At 47.7% G+C, this 17,217-nt stretch overlaps 1 protein-coding gene across 1 annotated transcript in view; it reads right to left on the bottom strand.

The window, feature by feature from the left end:
• LOC109896497 (fibroblast growth factor 14-like) overlaps positions 1 to 17,217 on the bottom strand; it is a 95,193-nt gene that overhangs the window by 16,091 nt on the left and 61,885 nt on the right. The window lies entirely within an intron of this gene.

Genomic DNA, 17,217 nt, shown 5'->3' with positions numbered 1-17,217 from the left:
ACGCATGCATACACCCAAGCATGGAGAAGATAGGAGCACTTACATTACAAGCTCCGTATCGGCCAACTAGAAGTTACGCCTGGGTTTAACCATCCTGACACTTATCGAATGTCTCCCAGGGGACAAATGTATTTCACACCGTCGATAGGACCGGACGTGTGTGTGTGCGTGCGTGCGTGCATGCAAGCGTGTGCGTATGTGCGTGCGTGAGTGTGTTGCAATGTCATAGTCTCAAACATGATCTGCAAAAATCAAACAACTTAGAAGTCATAACAAGATATCCTAGTAGTCATAACAAGATATCCTAGAAGTCATAACAAGATATCCTAAAGTCATAACAAGATATCCTAGAAGTCATAACAAGATATCCTAGAAGTCATAACAAGATATCCTAGTAGTCATAATAAGATATCCTAGTAGTCATAACATCCTTCATCAGTCCTTTATCAGTCATATCAATCATCAGTCCATGTCTTTATAATGGACGAAGATTAGGACATAACTGTCGTGATGGCAGGGTTGTAGTAGGGTGTCTTACACAGGCACACACAGGTGGAGGTTATAGTACAGTAGTAGTACCGTAGACCAGGTGCATGGAGAGGTCCTAAGCCAATAAACTGGCAACTAGATGGACGCCTTGGATCATTACCAGGACCTCTGAGCTGCAGGAGCCTTCACAGTCACTGACCCCACTGCCAAACAAACATATGCATACACACACACATACAGAAACACACGCACTTGCACAGGCGCACACACACCATGTTCAGAACAGCTGGAGAGGAGGAGGAGGAGGAGGGGGTGTCCTCTGCATCTCACCTTGTCTGCCAGACCCCGCGTTTGGGGATTTTCCAGAGGAAACTAGAACTAACCTACACTCTCTCGTTCTCTCTCTCACACTCTCTTTCCCTCGTTCTCGCTCTCTCTCTACCTCATTATTTTTCTCTCTCTACCTCTCTTTTTCTCGCTCGCTCCCTTGCTCTCTTTCTCTCACTCTGTAACCCTTGCTCTCTCACCCTTTCTCATCTCTCTCTCTCTCTCTCCTACCTCTTTACCTCCCCCCAAATCTGAGGGCCACGTGTGTCTGCATGCCTTTACTGCTTGGTCAGTTTCAGGGAAGGGAGGGGGAGAAGAGGGAAGTAGGGGAGGATAAACAGAATGAGAAAAACACTGAGAAGAGGTTGACTAAAGGGACGGAGGGAGAGGGAGTAAGAGGAGAGAGTGCTGACTCAATCAAAAAAAAGACAAGCGTTTTCTGATTCGATGAAAGGTGTGGAAGGTCAGAAGAGAGGGATGGAGAGGGTGATCAGTGTGTGTGTGTGTGTGTGTGTGTGTGTGTGTGTGTGTGTGTGTGTGTGTGTGTGTGTGTGTGTGTGTGTGTGTGTGTGTGCGCATGCATAACCGGCGCGCGTGTGTGTTGCACAGTGCAGATTGGTCCTCTGAGGTCAGTGTGGATCCTTGCAGGTTCTAGTGATATTGACTAATTAGCTCATCCGTCAGGGCCAGGGGCTGAGGGCCAAGGAGGGCCAGGGGTGAGGGCCAAGGAGGGTCAGGTGTGAGGGGGGCCAGAGGAATATGACCCCTACAACTCACCCCCTTCAACCGCCTCCCAAACCAGACATGACCAGTATGAAGGATCACCCTGACTCCTGGAGAAGGTGGACAAACACACACAACAATGTACTTTATATATACTATGTGTGTGTCCACATACAACAGGTTGTCTATAGGCCTATATACTGTCCTGTATACACTGTGTGTGTCACTGTGTCCACACCCCCGACAACAGACCATTCATATGAATAGAACATCCTAATAAAATATCTATATATGAGAGCACTCTCACTTTGGCATCATTTCAACAACATACACACACACACACACACACACACACACACACACACACACACACACACACACACACACACACACACACACACACACACACACACACACACACACACACACACACACACACACGCTCCACTGGGTTGGTTACAGGGATAAATGTCACTCAACTGTTCACAATGGCATTGTGTTCTCCTCTACTGTTCACAATGGCATTGTGTTCTCCTCTACTGTTCACAATGGCATTGTGATCTCCTCTACTGTTCACAATGGCATTGTGTTCTCCTCTACTGTTCACAATGGCATTGTGTTCTCCTCTACTGTTCACAATGGCATTGTGTTCTCCTCTACTGTTCACAATGGCATTGTGTTCTCCTCTACTGTTCACAATGGCATTGTGTTCTCCTCTACTGTTCACAATGGCATTGTGTTCTCCTCTACTGTTCACAATGGCATTGTGTTCTCCTCTACTGTTAACAATGGCATTGCAGCAAAGCACAGATGGGCGCACAACTGTACTGTGTTTAAGAGAAACCATGTACACACACACACACACACACACCATGCATACGGGGAGGGGAACATCTAACTATTAAAAATGTATACATTTGGGAGCTGAGAAACCCCGAAATATAATCTCTCTCAATTAGCGTGTTTTGTATGACAGCCATTACATGACACTGGATGTAGTTCATAAAGCATGTCTGTGATAATAAATATTGGAAAATTAGTGTGTGTGTGTGTGTGGGGGGGAAACAAACACTTGAGTGTGTGCAATGTACATTTCTGTGTGTGTGTGCTACTGTACATTATTCTGTGTAGTGTGTGTTTATGGATTATTAGTGGTGATCAGACTACAGAACAAGGCCCATTCAGTGCTTCACCCACTCATTGGGCACATAACTCTATCAGATTGCAGGTAATTTCTTGTGTTAGCCATAGCTGCAATATATTTAGGTGAATGTGGAATCCTCCTCTCTCCTCCTGCCTTTTGTGTCCCTATATTTCCTTCCCTTCTTCCTTCCTTCCCTTGTTCCCTCTCCTCCACTCCTTCTTCTCCACCCCTACTCCTCTCTCATTCTCTCCCTCCCTCAGTGGTTGTGTGAGTCACGTGACTGGGAGGTGATCCCTATCTTGCGGGCATTGCCTTGCTGCATCTCAATAAGGCCTTTTAAAGAGATGAAACGAGCTACTCAAGGAGGATGGCAGGGAAGAAGGAAACCGAGAGAGGGCCAGAGAGGGAGAAATGAACAGATAGAGAGAGGAAAGAGTGTAGGAGAGGAGAAGAGAGGAAGGACGAATGGGAGAGAGAGAGCAATTGCTACATCCATTTTTGGATATATAAATAGTGATATGTACACATTGATTCATGAAGAATATAGCTGTCGTACCCCGTCAGAACCCAAAATACAACCTTGTTTTACCCCAATGTTTATAAACAAAGTAAATGTAAGCAAAAACTACATAGCCTCAAAACATGGTTAAAACTATCATTTTGATATCATGGATGGTCAGTCCTTGCATCCATTGCTCTGTCAATGAATTTGAGAGTGGTTCCATTTCTCCAGGACCATCCCTCTTTTCCCCTGATACACTTTGTTATTGTTTCACCTTCTGATTGCCCCTTTAAGCACACAAATATGCCTGCGGTGTGTATTAAAAATGTCTAGTCTCTCTACGTCTTTCTCTCGCTCAGTTTCACAACATTATTCAAGTGTTCGTTTACCTCTACTGTATTAACCCACAATGTCATCCCTCCGTTTAAACATCTTCCAGGCAACTTTCTTTCCCCCAGCCTCTTAGAGAGAAAAAAGCCGGTCAGTTCTAGCTGCCTGGTCATAGCCTACTGTCCTAATTATGTCTACCTCCCTCTGTCAGTTTGTTTAGACCTGCATCCAGTGTGTGTGTGTGTGTGTGTGTGTGGGCGCCCCTGTTATTCCGTGTGTGTGTGCGTGTGCAACTTCATCACCCACCCTCCCTCCTCCCATCCATCCATCCCTCCATCCCTCTCTCGCTCTACCCAGGAGGGTTTTCCAGAACACACAGCTAATAAAGTGGGCCAGACCTATTTTCATCAGAAGCAATTGCCACCCGTCGCCCCACAGGTAGCTGTAGTTGAGCCCAGGCAAGCCGCGTCTCAGACAATAGACCAATGACAAGGAGTTTCCCTCAAACATGAACCTTTCTCTAGTCCCTACAGCTCCCCCAGGAGCTGAGGCTAGGCATGGCCCGCACCCCAAGGCCCCTCTTCTAGTGGAAAGGAAGAGACAGGAGGGATGGAGGGAAGGGGAGAGAGAGAGCAGTGAGGGCGAGAGGTGTAGGGGGAGAGGGTAGGGAGAGAGGGGAAAGGGAGAGAGAGGAGGGAGGGATATAGAGAGAGGGTGGGGGAGGAGAGAGAGTTGTGGAGGGTGCAGGGTGAAAGAGAGGAAGAGAGAGAGGGAGTGCTAGTTAAAGAGGACAGAGAAAGGGGAAGGGGAAGAAGGGAGGTCAAGGACAATAAATGAGGATATACAAAGCCAGGTACATATCAGGACAAAAATATAAATAAAAAAGAGAAAGAGAGAGAGAAACCACAAGTCCGAGAGAAAGGCGAATAGCACGATGGATATACACCAAACAAAAATATAAAGTGTTGGTCCCACGTTTCATGAGCTGAATTAAAAGATCCCCGAAATGTTCCATATGCACAAAAAGCATATTTCTCTCAAATGTTTTGCACAAAATGTGTTTACATCCCTGTTAGTGAGCATTTCTCCTTTGCCAAGATAATCCATCCCCCTGACAGGTGTTGCATATCGAGAAGCTGGTTAAACAGCATGATCATTACACAGGTTAATCTTGTGCTGTGGACAAAAAAAGGTCACTCAAATGTGCAGTTTTGTCAAACAACACAAGGCCACATATGTCTCAAGCTTTGAGGGAGCGTGCAATTGGAATGTTGACTGCAGAAATGTCCACCAGAGCTGTTGCCAGGGAATTGAATGTTAATTTCTCTACTATAAGCCATTTTAGAAAATTTGGCAGTACTTCCAACCGGCCTCACAACCGCAGACCACGTATATATGGTGTCGTGTGGGCGAGCGGTTTGCTGATGTCAACATTGTGGACGGAGTACCCCATGGTGGTGGTGGAGTTATGGTAATGCATTAGCAGGGGACGCACAAAAATACCATAATGAGATGCTGAGGCCCATTGTGAGGCCCATTTTTTCCCGAGGTATCTGTGACCAACTGATGCATATCTGCATATCTGCATTCCCAGTCATGTGAAATCCATAGATTAGGGCCTAATGAATTTATTTCAATTGACTGATTTCCTCATATGAATTGTAACTCAGTAAAATCAATCAAATTGTTGCATGTTGCATTTATATTTTTGTTCAGTATAGATGGCTGGACAGGGAGTGAAAAGGAATGAGATGAGAAAAAGGAGAGAGACGAGATGGACGGGGTGAGAGAAAGAGGAGGGAACGAGAGAGTGCTTTCTTCTCCCTACAGGCAGTACTGAGTGTATCTGGCACTGTCAGGCCATTCTTCTACACATGCATTTGCACTTGCACGCATACACAGACACAGACTTTACTTTGTGTCTCCCTACAGGGTGTGTGTGTGTGTGTGTGTGTGTGTGTGTGTGTGTGTGTGTGTGTGTGTGTGTGTGTGTGTGTGTGTGTGTTCTGGTCCCCTGTCAGACCATCCCTCCTACTCTGCTCTGTTCCTGTTTGTTACTGCTGTTAAATACTGTTGTTTGCTCCTGGTGTTTGCCTCTGCTGTTTGTTACTACTGTTTGTTACTGCTGTTAAATACTGTTGTTTGTTACTTCTCTTTATTACTACTGTTTGTTACTGCTGTTAAATACTGTTGTTTGTTACTTCTCTTTATTACTACTGTTTGTTACTGCTGTTAAATACTGTTGTTTGTTACTTCTCTTTATTACTACTGTTTGTTACTGCTGTTAAATACTGTTGTTTGTTACTTCTCTTTATTACTACTGTTTGTTACTGCTGTTAAATACTGTTGTTTGTTACTTCTCTTTATTACTACTGTTTGCTACTGCTGTAAGATCTGTCTGCCACTGCTGCTCACAACCTGCCACCAGGGAACCACTCTTGTACTATACCATTCCCCCAGGGAACCACTCTTGTACTATACCATTCCCCCAGGGAACCACTCCTGTACTATACCATTCCCCCAGGGAACCACTCCTGTACTATACCATTCCCCCAGGGAACCACTCCTGTACTATACCATTCCCCCAGGGAACCAGTCATGTACTGTATCATGTCCCCAGGGAACCAGTCCTGTACTATACCATGTCCCCAGGGAACCAGTGCTGTACTATACCATGTCCCCAGGGAACGAGTGCTGTACTATACCATGTCCCCAGGGAACCAGTCATGTACTGTATCATGTCCCCAGGGAACCAGTCCTGTACTATACCATGTCCCCAGGGAACCAGTGCTGTACTATACCATTCCCCCAGGGAACCAGGGAACCAGTCATGTACTATACCATGTCCCCAGGGAACCAGTCCTGTACTATACCATGTCCCCAGGGAACCAGTGCTGTACTATACCATTCCCCCAGGGAACCAGTCATGTACTGTATCATGTCCCGAGGGAACCAGTCCTGTACTATACCATGTCCACAGGGAACCAGTCCTGTACTATACCATGCCACCAGAGGACCAGTCCTATACTATACAGTGAAACTAGTCCTGTACTATAACATGGCCCCAGGGAACCAGTCCTGTATTATACCATGCAACCAGGGAACCAGTCCTGTACTATACCATGCCACCAGGGAACCAGTCCTGTAATATACCATGTCCCCAGGGAACCAGTCCTGTACTATACCATGTCCCCAGGGAACCAGTCCTGTACTATACCATGTCCCCAGGGAACCAGTGCTGTACTATACCATTCCCCCAGGGAACCAGTCCTGTACTATAACATGGCCCCAGGGAACCAGTCCTGTACTATACAGTGAAACTAGTCCTGTACTATAACATGGCCCCAGGGAACCAGTCCTGTACTATAACATGCAACCAGGGGACCAGTCCTGTATTATACCATGCAACCAGGGAACCAGTCCTGTATTATACCATGCCACCAGAGAACCAGTCCTGTACTGTACCATGCCAACAGGGAACCAGTCCCGAACTGTACCATGGCACCAGGGATAAAATCCTGTTCTGTACCATGGAACCAGTCCTGTGCGATACCATGCCACCAGGGAACCAGTCCTGCACTATACCATGCCACCAGGGAACCAGTCCTGTACTATACCATGCCACCAGGGAACCAGTCCTGTACTATACCATGCAACCAGGGAACCAGTCCTGTACTATACCATGCCACCAGGGAACAAATATTGTACTATACCATGGAACCAATCCTTTACGATACCATGGAACCAGTCCTGTACTATAACATGGCCCCAGGGAACCAGCCCTGTACTATACCATGCCACCAGGGAACCAATATTGTACTATACCATGGAACCAATCCTTTTACTATACCATGTAACCAGTCCTGTACTATAACATGGCCCCAGGGAACCAGCCCTGTCTTATATCATGCAACCAGGGGACCAGTCCTGTATTATACCATGCAACCAGGGGACCAGTCCTGTACTATACCATGCAACCAGGGAACCAGTCCTGTACTATACCATGCCACCAGGGAACCAATATTGTACTATACCATGGAACCAATCCTTTTACGATACCATGGAACCAGTCCTGTACTATAACATGGCCCCAAGGAACCAGCCCTGTACTATACCATGCCACCAGGGAACCAATATTGTACTATACCATGGAACCAATCCTTTTACGATACCATGGAACCAGTCCTGTACTATAACATGGCCCCAGGGAACCAGCCCTGTCTTATACCATGCAACCAGGGGACCAGTCCTGTATTATACCATGCAACCAGGGGACCAGTCCTGTATTATACCATGCAACCAGGGGACCAGTCCTGTATTATACCATGCAACCAGGGGACCAGTCCTGTATTATACCATGCAACCAGGGAACCAGTCCTTTTTCGATACCATGGAACCAGTCCTTGTACTATAACATGGCCCCAGGGACCAGTCCTGTATTATACCATGCAACCAGGGAACCAGTCCTGTATTATACCATGCAACCAGGGGACCAGTCCTGTATTATACCATGCAACCAGGGAACCAGTCCTGTATTATACCATGCAACCAGGGGACCAGTCCTGTATTATACCATGCAACCAGGGAACCAGTCCTGTATTATACCATGCAACCAGGGAACCAGTCCTGTATTATACCATGCAGCCAGGAAACCAGTCCTGTATTATACCATGCAGCCAGGAAACCAGTCCTGTATTATACCATGCAACCAGGAAACCAGTCCTGTATTATACCATGCAACCAGGAAACCAGTCCTGTATTATACCATGCCACCATGGAACCAGTCCTGTACTGTACCTTGGAAACAGTCCTGTACTATAATATTCCCCTAGGAAACCTGTCTTGTACTATACCATGCCACCAGAAAACCAGTCCTGTACTATACCATGTCCCCAGAAAACCAGTCCTGTACTATACCATGTCCCCAGGGAACCAGTCCTGTACTATACCATGTCCCCAGAGAACCAGTCCTGTACTATACCATGTCCCCAGGGAACCAGTCCTGTACTATACCATGTCCCCAGGGAACCAGTCCTGTAATATACCATGTCCCCAGGGAACCAGTCCTGTAATATACCATGTCCCCAGGGAACCAGTCCTGTACTATACCATGTCCCCAGGGAACCAGTGCTGTACTATACCATTCCCCCAGGGAACCAGGGAACCAGTCATGTACTATACCATGTCCCCAGGGAACCAGTCCTGTACTATACCATGTCCCCAGGGAACCAGTGCTGTACTATACCATTCCCCCAGGGAACCAGTCATGTACTGTATCATGTCCCCAGGGAACCAATCCTATACTATACCATGTCCACAGGGAACCAGTCCTGTACTATACCATGCCACCAGAGAACCAGTCCTGTACTATACAGTGAAACTAGTCCTGTACTATAACATGGCCCCAGGGAACCAGTCCTGTATTATACCATGCAACCAGGGAACCAGTCCTGTATTATACCATGCCACCAGAGAACCAGTCCTGTACTGTACCATGCCAACAGGGATCCAGTCCTGATCTGTACCATGGCACCAGGGATAAAATCCTGTTCTGTACCATGGAACCAGGGAACCAGTCCTGTACTATACCATGTCCCCAGGGAACCAGTCCTGTACTATACCATGTCCCCAGGGAACCAGTGCTGTACTATACCATTCCCCCAGGGAACCAGTCATGTACTGTATCATGTCCCCAGGGAACCAGTCCTGTACTATACCATGTCCACAGGGAACCAGTCCTGTACTATACCATGCCACCAGGGAATCAGTCCTGTGCGATACCATGCCACCAGGGAACCAGTCCTGCACTATACCATGCCACCAGGGAACCAGTCCTGTACGATACCATGCCACCATGGAACCAATATTGTACTATACCATGGAGCCAGTCCTTTTACGATACCATGGAACCAGTCCTGTACTATAACATGGCCCCAGGGAACCAGCCCTGTATTATATCATGCAACCAGTGGACCAGTCCTGTATTATACCATGCCACCAGGGAACCAGTCCTGTACTGTACCATGCCACCAGGGAACCAGTCCTGTACTGTACCATGGCACCAGGGGACCAGTCCTGCATTATACCATGCAACCAGGGAACCAGTCCTGTATTATACCATGCCACCAGGGAACCAGTCCTGTACTGTACCATGGCACCAGGGAACCAGTCCTGTACTGTACCATGGCACCAGGGAACCAGTCCTGTACTATACCATGCCACCAGGGAACCAGTCCTGTACTGTACCATGGCACCAGGGAACCAGTCCTGTACTGTACCATGCCACCAGGGAACCAGTCCTGGACTATACCATGCCACCAGGGAACCAGTCCTGTACTATACCATGCCACCAGGGAACCAGTCCTGTACTATACCACGGCACCAGGGATAAAATCCTGTTCTGTACCATGGAACCAGTCCTTTTACTATACCATGTAAACAGTCCTGTACTATACAATGGAACCAGTCCTGTACTGTACCATGTAACCAGTCCTGTACTGTACCATGGAACCAGAGAACCTATCCTGTACAATACCATGGAACCAGAGAACCAGTCCTGTACTATACCATGCCACCAGAGAACCATTCCTGTACTATTTCATGCCACCAGGGAACCAGTCCAGTCCTGTCCTATAACATACCTCTAGAGAACCAGTCCTGTACTGTACCATGCCACCAGAGAACCAGTCCAGTTCTGTACTGTACCATACCACCGGAGATACAGTCCTGTACTGTTTCATGCCACCAGAGATATCGTCCAGTCCTGTACTGTATCATGCCACCGGAAAACCAGTGCTGTACGAAACAATACCACCAGAGAACCAGTCCTGTACTATTTCATGCCACCTGAGAACCAGTCCTATACCATGCCACCAGAGAACCAGTCCTGTACTATACCATGCCACCAGAGAACCAGTCCTGTAATATTTCATGCCACCTGAGAACCAGTCCTATACTCTACCATGCCACAAGAGAACCAGTCCTGTACTATACCATGCCACCAAAGAACCAGTCCTATGTTATACCATGCCACCAGAGAACAAGTCCTGTACTATTTCATGCCATCAGATAACCAGTCCTGTACTATACCATGCCACCAGAGTACCAGTCCTGTACTATACCATGCCACCAGAGAACCAGTCCTATACCATGCCACCAGAGAACCAGTCCTGTACTATACCATGCCACCAGAGAACCAGTCCTGTACTATTTCATGCCACTTGAGAACCAGTCCTGTACCATACCATGCCACCAGAGAACCAGTCCTGTACTATACCATGCCACCAGAGAACCAGTCCTGTACTATACCATGCCACCAGAGAACCAGTCCTGTACTATACCATGCCACCAGAGAACCAGTCCTGTACTATACCATGCCACCAGAGAACCAGTCCTGTACTATACCATGCCACCAGAGAACCAGTCCTGTACTATACCATGCCACCAGAGAACCAGTCCTGTACTATTTCATGCCACCTGAGAACCAGTCCTGTACTATTTCATGCCACCTGAGAACCAGTCCTATACTATACCATGCCACCAGAGAACCAGTCCTTCACTATTTCATGCCACCAGGGAACCAGTCCAGTCCTGTCCTATAACATACCTCTAGAAAACCAGTCCTGTACTATTTCATGCCACCTGAGAACCAGTCCTGTACTATTTCATGCCACCTGAGAACCAGTCCTATACTATACCATGCCACCAGAGAACCAGTCCTTCACTATTTCATGCCACCAGGGAACCAGTCCAGTCCTGTCCTATAACATACCTCTAGAGAACCAGTCCTGTACAATTTCATGCCACCAGGGAACCAGTCCTGTATTGTACCATGCCACCGGAGATCCAGTCCTGTGCTATTTCATGCCACCAGGGATCTCCTCCAGTCCTGTACTGTACCATGCCACCGAAAAACCAGTGCAGTACGAAACCATGTCACCAGGGAACCAGTCCAATACTATACCATGCCACCAGAGAACCAGTCCTGTACTATTTCATGCCACCTGAGAACCAGTCCTATACTATACTATGCCATCAGAGAACCAGTCCTGTGCTATTTCATGCCACCAGAGAACCAGTCCTGTACTATACCATGCCACCAGAGAACCAGTCCAGTTCTGTACTGTACCATGCCACCGGAGATACAGTCCTGTACTGTTTCATGCCACCAGAGATATCGTCCAGTCCTGTACTGTATCATGCCACCGGAAAACCAGTGCTGTACGAAACAGTGCCACCAGAGAACCAGTCCTGTACTATTTCATGCCACCTGAGAACCAGTCCTATACCATGCCACCAGAGAACCAGTCCTGTACTATACCATGCCACCAGAGAACCAGTCCTGTACTATTTCATGCCACCTGAGAACCAGTCCTATACTCTACCATGCCACAAGAGAACCAGTCCTGTACTATACCATGCCACCAGAGAACCAGTCCTATGTTATACCATGCCACCAGAGAACAAGTCCTGTACTATTTCATTCCATCAGATAACCAGTCTTGTACTATACCATGCCACCAGAGAACCAGTCCTGTACTATACCATGCCACCAGAGAACCAGTCCTGTACTATTTCATGCCACCTGAGAACCAGTCCTATACCATGCCACCAGAGAACCAGTCCTGTACTATACCATGCCACCAGAGAACAAGTCCTGTACTATTTCATGCCATCAGATAACCAGTCCTGTACTATACCATGCCACCAGAGAACCAGTCCTGTACTATACCATGCCACCAGAGAACCAGTCCTGTACCATGCCACCAGAGAACCAGTCCTGTACTATACCATGCCACCAGAGAACCAGTCCTGTACTATTTCATGCCACTTGAGAACCAGTCCTGTACCATACCATGCCACCAGAGAACCAGTCCTGTACTATACCATGCCACCAGAGAACCAGTCCTGTACTATACCATGCCACCAGAGAACCAGTCCTGTACTATACCATGCCACCAGAGAACCAGTCCTGTACTATACCATGCCACCAGAGAACCAGTCCTGTACTATTTCATGACACCTGAGAACCAGTCCTATACTATACCATGCCACCAGAGAACCAGTCCTTCACTATTTCATGCTACCAGGGAACCAGTCCAGTCCTGTCCTATAACATACCTCTAGAGAACCAGTCCTGTACTATTTCATGCCACCTGAGAACCAGTCCTGTACTATTTCATGCCACCTGAGAACCAGTCCTATACTATACCATGCCACCAGAGAACCAGTCCTTCACTATTTCATGCCACCAGGGAACCAGTCCAGTCCTGTCCTATAACATACCTCTAGAGAACCAGTCCTGTACAATTTCATGCCACCAGGGAACCAGTCCTGTATTGTACCATGCCACCGGAGATCCAGTCCTGTGCTATTTCATGCCACCAGGGATCTCCTCCAGTCCTGTACTGTACCATGCCACCTGAAAACCAGTGCAGTACGAAACCATGTCACCAGGGAACCAGTCCAATACTATACCATGCCACCAGAGAACCAGTCCTGTACTATTTCATGCCACCTGAGAACCAGTCCTATACTATACTATGCCATCAGAGAACCAGTCCTGTGCTATTTCATGCCACCAGAGAACCAGTCCTGTATTATACCATGCCACCAGAGAACCAGTCCAGTTCTGTACTGTACCATGCCACCGGAGATACAGTCCGGTACTGTTTCATGCCACCAGAGATATCGTCCAGTCCTGTACTGTATCATGCCACCGGAAAACCAGTGCTGTACGAAACAATGCCACCAGAGAACCAGTCCTGTACTATTTCATGCCACCTGAGAACCAGTCCTATACCATGCCACCAGAGAACCAGTCCTGTACTATACCATGCCACCAGAGAACCAGTCCTGTACTATTTCATGCCACCTGAGAACCAGTCCTATACTCTACCATGCCACAAGAGAACCAGTCCTGTACTATACCATGCCACCAGAGAACCAGTCCTGTACTATTTCATGCCACCTGAGAACCAGTCCTATACCATGCCACCAGAGAACCAGTCCTGTACTATACCATGCCACCAGAGAACAAGTCCTGTACTATTTCATGCCATCAGATAACCAGTCCTGTACTATACCATGCCACCAGAGAACCAGTCCTGTACTATACCATGCCACCAGAGAACCAGTCCTGTACCATGCCACCAGAGAACCAGTCCTGTACTATACCATGCCACCAGAGAACCAGTCCTGTACTATACCATGCCACCAGAGAACCAGTCCTGTACTCTTTCATGCCATCAGATACCCAGACCTGTACTATACCATGCCACCAGAGAACCAGTCCTGTACTATACCATGCCACCAGAGAACCAGTCTTGTACTATTTCATTCCACCTGAGAACCAGTCCTGTACTATTTCATGCCACCTGAGAACCAGTACTATACTATACCATGCCACCAGAGAACCAGTCCTGTACAATTTCATGCCGCCAGGGAACCAGTCCTGTATTGTACCATGCCACCAGAGATCCAGTCCTGTACTATTTCATGCCACCTGAGAACCAGTCCTATACTATACTATGCCATCAGAGAACCAGTCCTGTGCTATTTCATGCCACCAGAGAACCAGTCCTGTACTATACCATGCCACCAGAGAACCAGTCCTGTACCATGCCACCAGAGAACCAGTCCTGTACTATATCATGCCACCAGAGAACCAGTCCTGTACTATATCATGCCACCAGAGAACCAGTCCTGTACTCTTTCATGCCATCAGATACCCAGACCTGTACTATACCATGCCACCAGAGAACCAGTCCTGTACTATACCATGCCACCAGAGAACCAGTCTTGTACTATTTCATTCCACCTGAGAACCAGTCCTGTACTATTTCATGCCACCTGAGAACCAGTACTATACTATACCATGCCACCAGAGAACCAGTCCTGTACAATTTCATGCCACCAGGGAACCAGTCCTGTATTGTACCATGCCACCGGAGATCCAGTCCTGTACTATTTCATGCCACCTGAGAACCAGTCCTATACTATACTATGCCATCAGAGAACCAGTCCTGTGCTATTTCATGCCACCAGAGAACCAGTCCTGTACTATACCATGCCACCAGAGAACCAGTCCAGTTCTGTACTGTACCATGCCACCGGAGATACAGTCCTGTACTGTTTCATGCCACCAGAGATATCGTCCAGTCCTGTACTGTATCATGCCACCGGAAAACCAGTGCTGTACGAAACAATGTCACCAGAGAACCAGTCCTGTACTATTTCATGCCACCTGAGAACCAGTCCTATACCATGCCACCAGAGAACCAGTCCTGTACTATACCATGCCACCAGAGAACCAGTCCTGTACTATTTCATGCCACCTGAGAACCAGTCCTATACTCTACCATGCCACAAGAGAACCAGTCCTGTACTATACCATGCCACCAGAGAACCAGTCCTATGTTATACCATGCCACCAGAGAACAAGTCCTGTACTATTTCATGCCATCAGATAACCAGTCCTGTACTATACCATGCCACCAGAGAACCAGTCCTGTACTATACCATGCCACCAGAGAACCAGTCCTATACCATGCCACCAGAGAACCAGTCCTGTACTATACCACGCCATCAGAGAACCAGTCCTGTACTATTTCATGCCACTTGAGAACCAGTCCTGTACCATACCATGCCACCAGAGAACCAGTCCTGTACTATACCATGCCACCAGAGAACCAGTCCTGTACTATACCATGCCACCAGAGAACCAGTCCTGTACTATACCATGCCACCAGAGAACCAGTCCTGTACTATACCATGCCACCAGAGAACCAGTCCTGTACTATACCATGCCACCAGAGAACCAGTCCTGTACTATACCATGCCACCAGAGAACCAGTCCTGTACTATTTCATGCCACCTGAGAACCAGTCCTGTACTATTTCATGCCACCTGAGAACCAGTCCTATACTATACCATGCCACCAGAGAACCAGTCCTTCACTATTTCATGCTACCAGGGAACCAGTCCAGTCCTGTCCTATAACATACCTCTAGAGAACCAGTCCTGTACTATTTCATGCCACCTGAGAACCAGTCCTGTACTATTTCATGCCACCTGAGAACCAGTCCTATACTATACCATGCCACCAGAGAACCAGTCCTTCACTATTTCATGCCACCAGGGAACCAGTCCAGTCCTGTCCTATAACATACCTCTAGAGAACCAGTCCTGTACAATTTCATGCCACCAGGGAACCAGTCCTGTATTGTACCATGCCACCGGAGATCCAGTCCTGTGCTATTTCATGCCACCAGGGATCTCCTCCAGTCCTGTACTGTACCATGCCACCTGAAAACCAGTGCAGTACGAAACCATGTCACCAGGGAACCAGTCCAATACTATACCATGCCACCAGAGAACCAGTCCTGTACTATTTCATGCCACCTGAGAACCAGTCCTATACTATACTATGCCATCAGAGAACCAGTCCTGTGCTATTTCATGCCACCAGAGAACCAGTCCTGTATTATACCATGCCACCAGAGAACCAGTCCAGTTCTGTACTGTACCATGCCACCGGAGATACAGTCCGGTACTGTTTCATGCCACCAGAGATATCGTCCAGTCCTGTACTGTATCATGCCACCGGAAAACCAGTGCTGTACGAAACAATGCCACCAGAGAACCAGTCCTGTACTATTTCATGCCACCTGAGAACCAGTCCTATACCATGCCACCAGAGAACCAGTCCTGTACTATACCATGCCACCAGAGAACCAGTCCTGTACTATTTCATGCCACCTGAGAACCAGTCCTATACTCTACCATGCCACAAGAGAACCAGTCCTGTACTATACCATGCCACCAGAGAACCAGTCCTGTACTATTTCATGCCACCTGAGAACCAGTCCTATACCATGCCACCAGAGAACCAGTCCTGTACTATACCATGCCACCAGAGAACAAGTCCTGTACTATTTCATGCCATCAGATAACCAGTCCTGTACTATACCATGCCACCAGAGAACCAGTCCTGTACTATACCATGCCACCAGAGAACCAGTCCTGTACCATGCCACCAGAGAACCAGTCCTGTACTATACCATGCCACCAGAGAACCAGTCCTGTACTATACCATGCCACCAGAGAACCAGTCCTGTACTCTTTCATGCCATCAGATACCCAGACCTGTACTATACCATGCCACCAGAGAACCAGTCCTGTACTATACCATGCCACCAGAGAACCAGTCTTGTACTATTTCATTCCACCTGAGAACCAGTCCTGTACTATTTCATGCCACCTGAGAACCAGTACTATACTATACCATGCCACCAGAGAACCAGTCCTGTACAATTTCATGCCACCAGGGAACCAGTCCTGTATTGTACCATGCCACCAGAGATCCAGTCCTGTACTATTTCATGCCACCTGAGAACCAGTCCTATACTATACTATGCCATCAGAGAACCAGTCCTGTGCTATTTCATGCCACCAGAGAACCAGTCCTGTACTATACCATGCCACCAGAGAACCAGTCCTGTACCATGCCACCAGAGAACCAGTCCTGTACTATATCATGCCACCAGAGAACCAGTCCTGTACTATATCATGCCACCAGAGAACCAGTCCTGTACTCTTTCATGCCATCAGATACCCAGACCTGTACTATACCATGCCACCAGAGAACCAGTCCTGTACTATACCATGCCACCAGAGAACCAGTCTTGTACTATTTCATTCC

Source organism: Oncorhynchus kisutch, linkage group LG9 (assembly GCF_002021735.2).
Source record: "Oncorhynchus kisutch isolate 150728-3 linkage group LG9, Okis_V2, whole genome shotgun sequence".
NCBI classification, from domain to species: Eukaryota; Metazoa; Chordata; class Actinopteri; order Salmoniformes; family Salmonidae; genus Oncorhynchus; species Oncorhynchus kisutch.
This window is presented reverse-complemented; position numbering and strand designations above follow the sequence as displayed.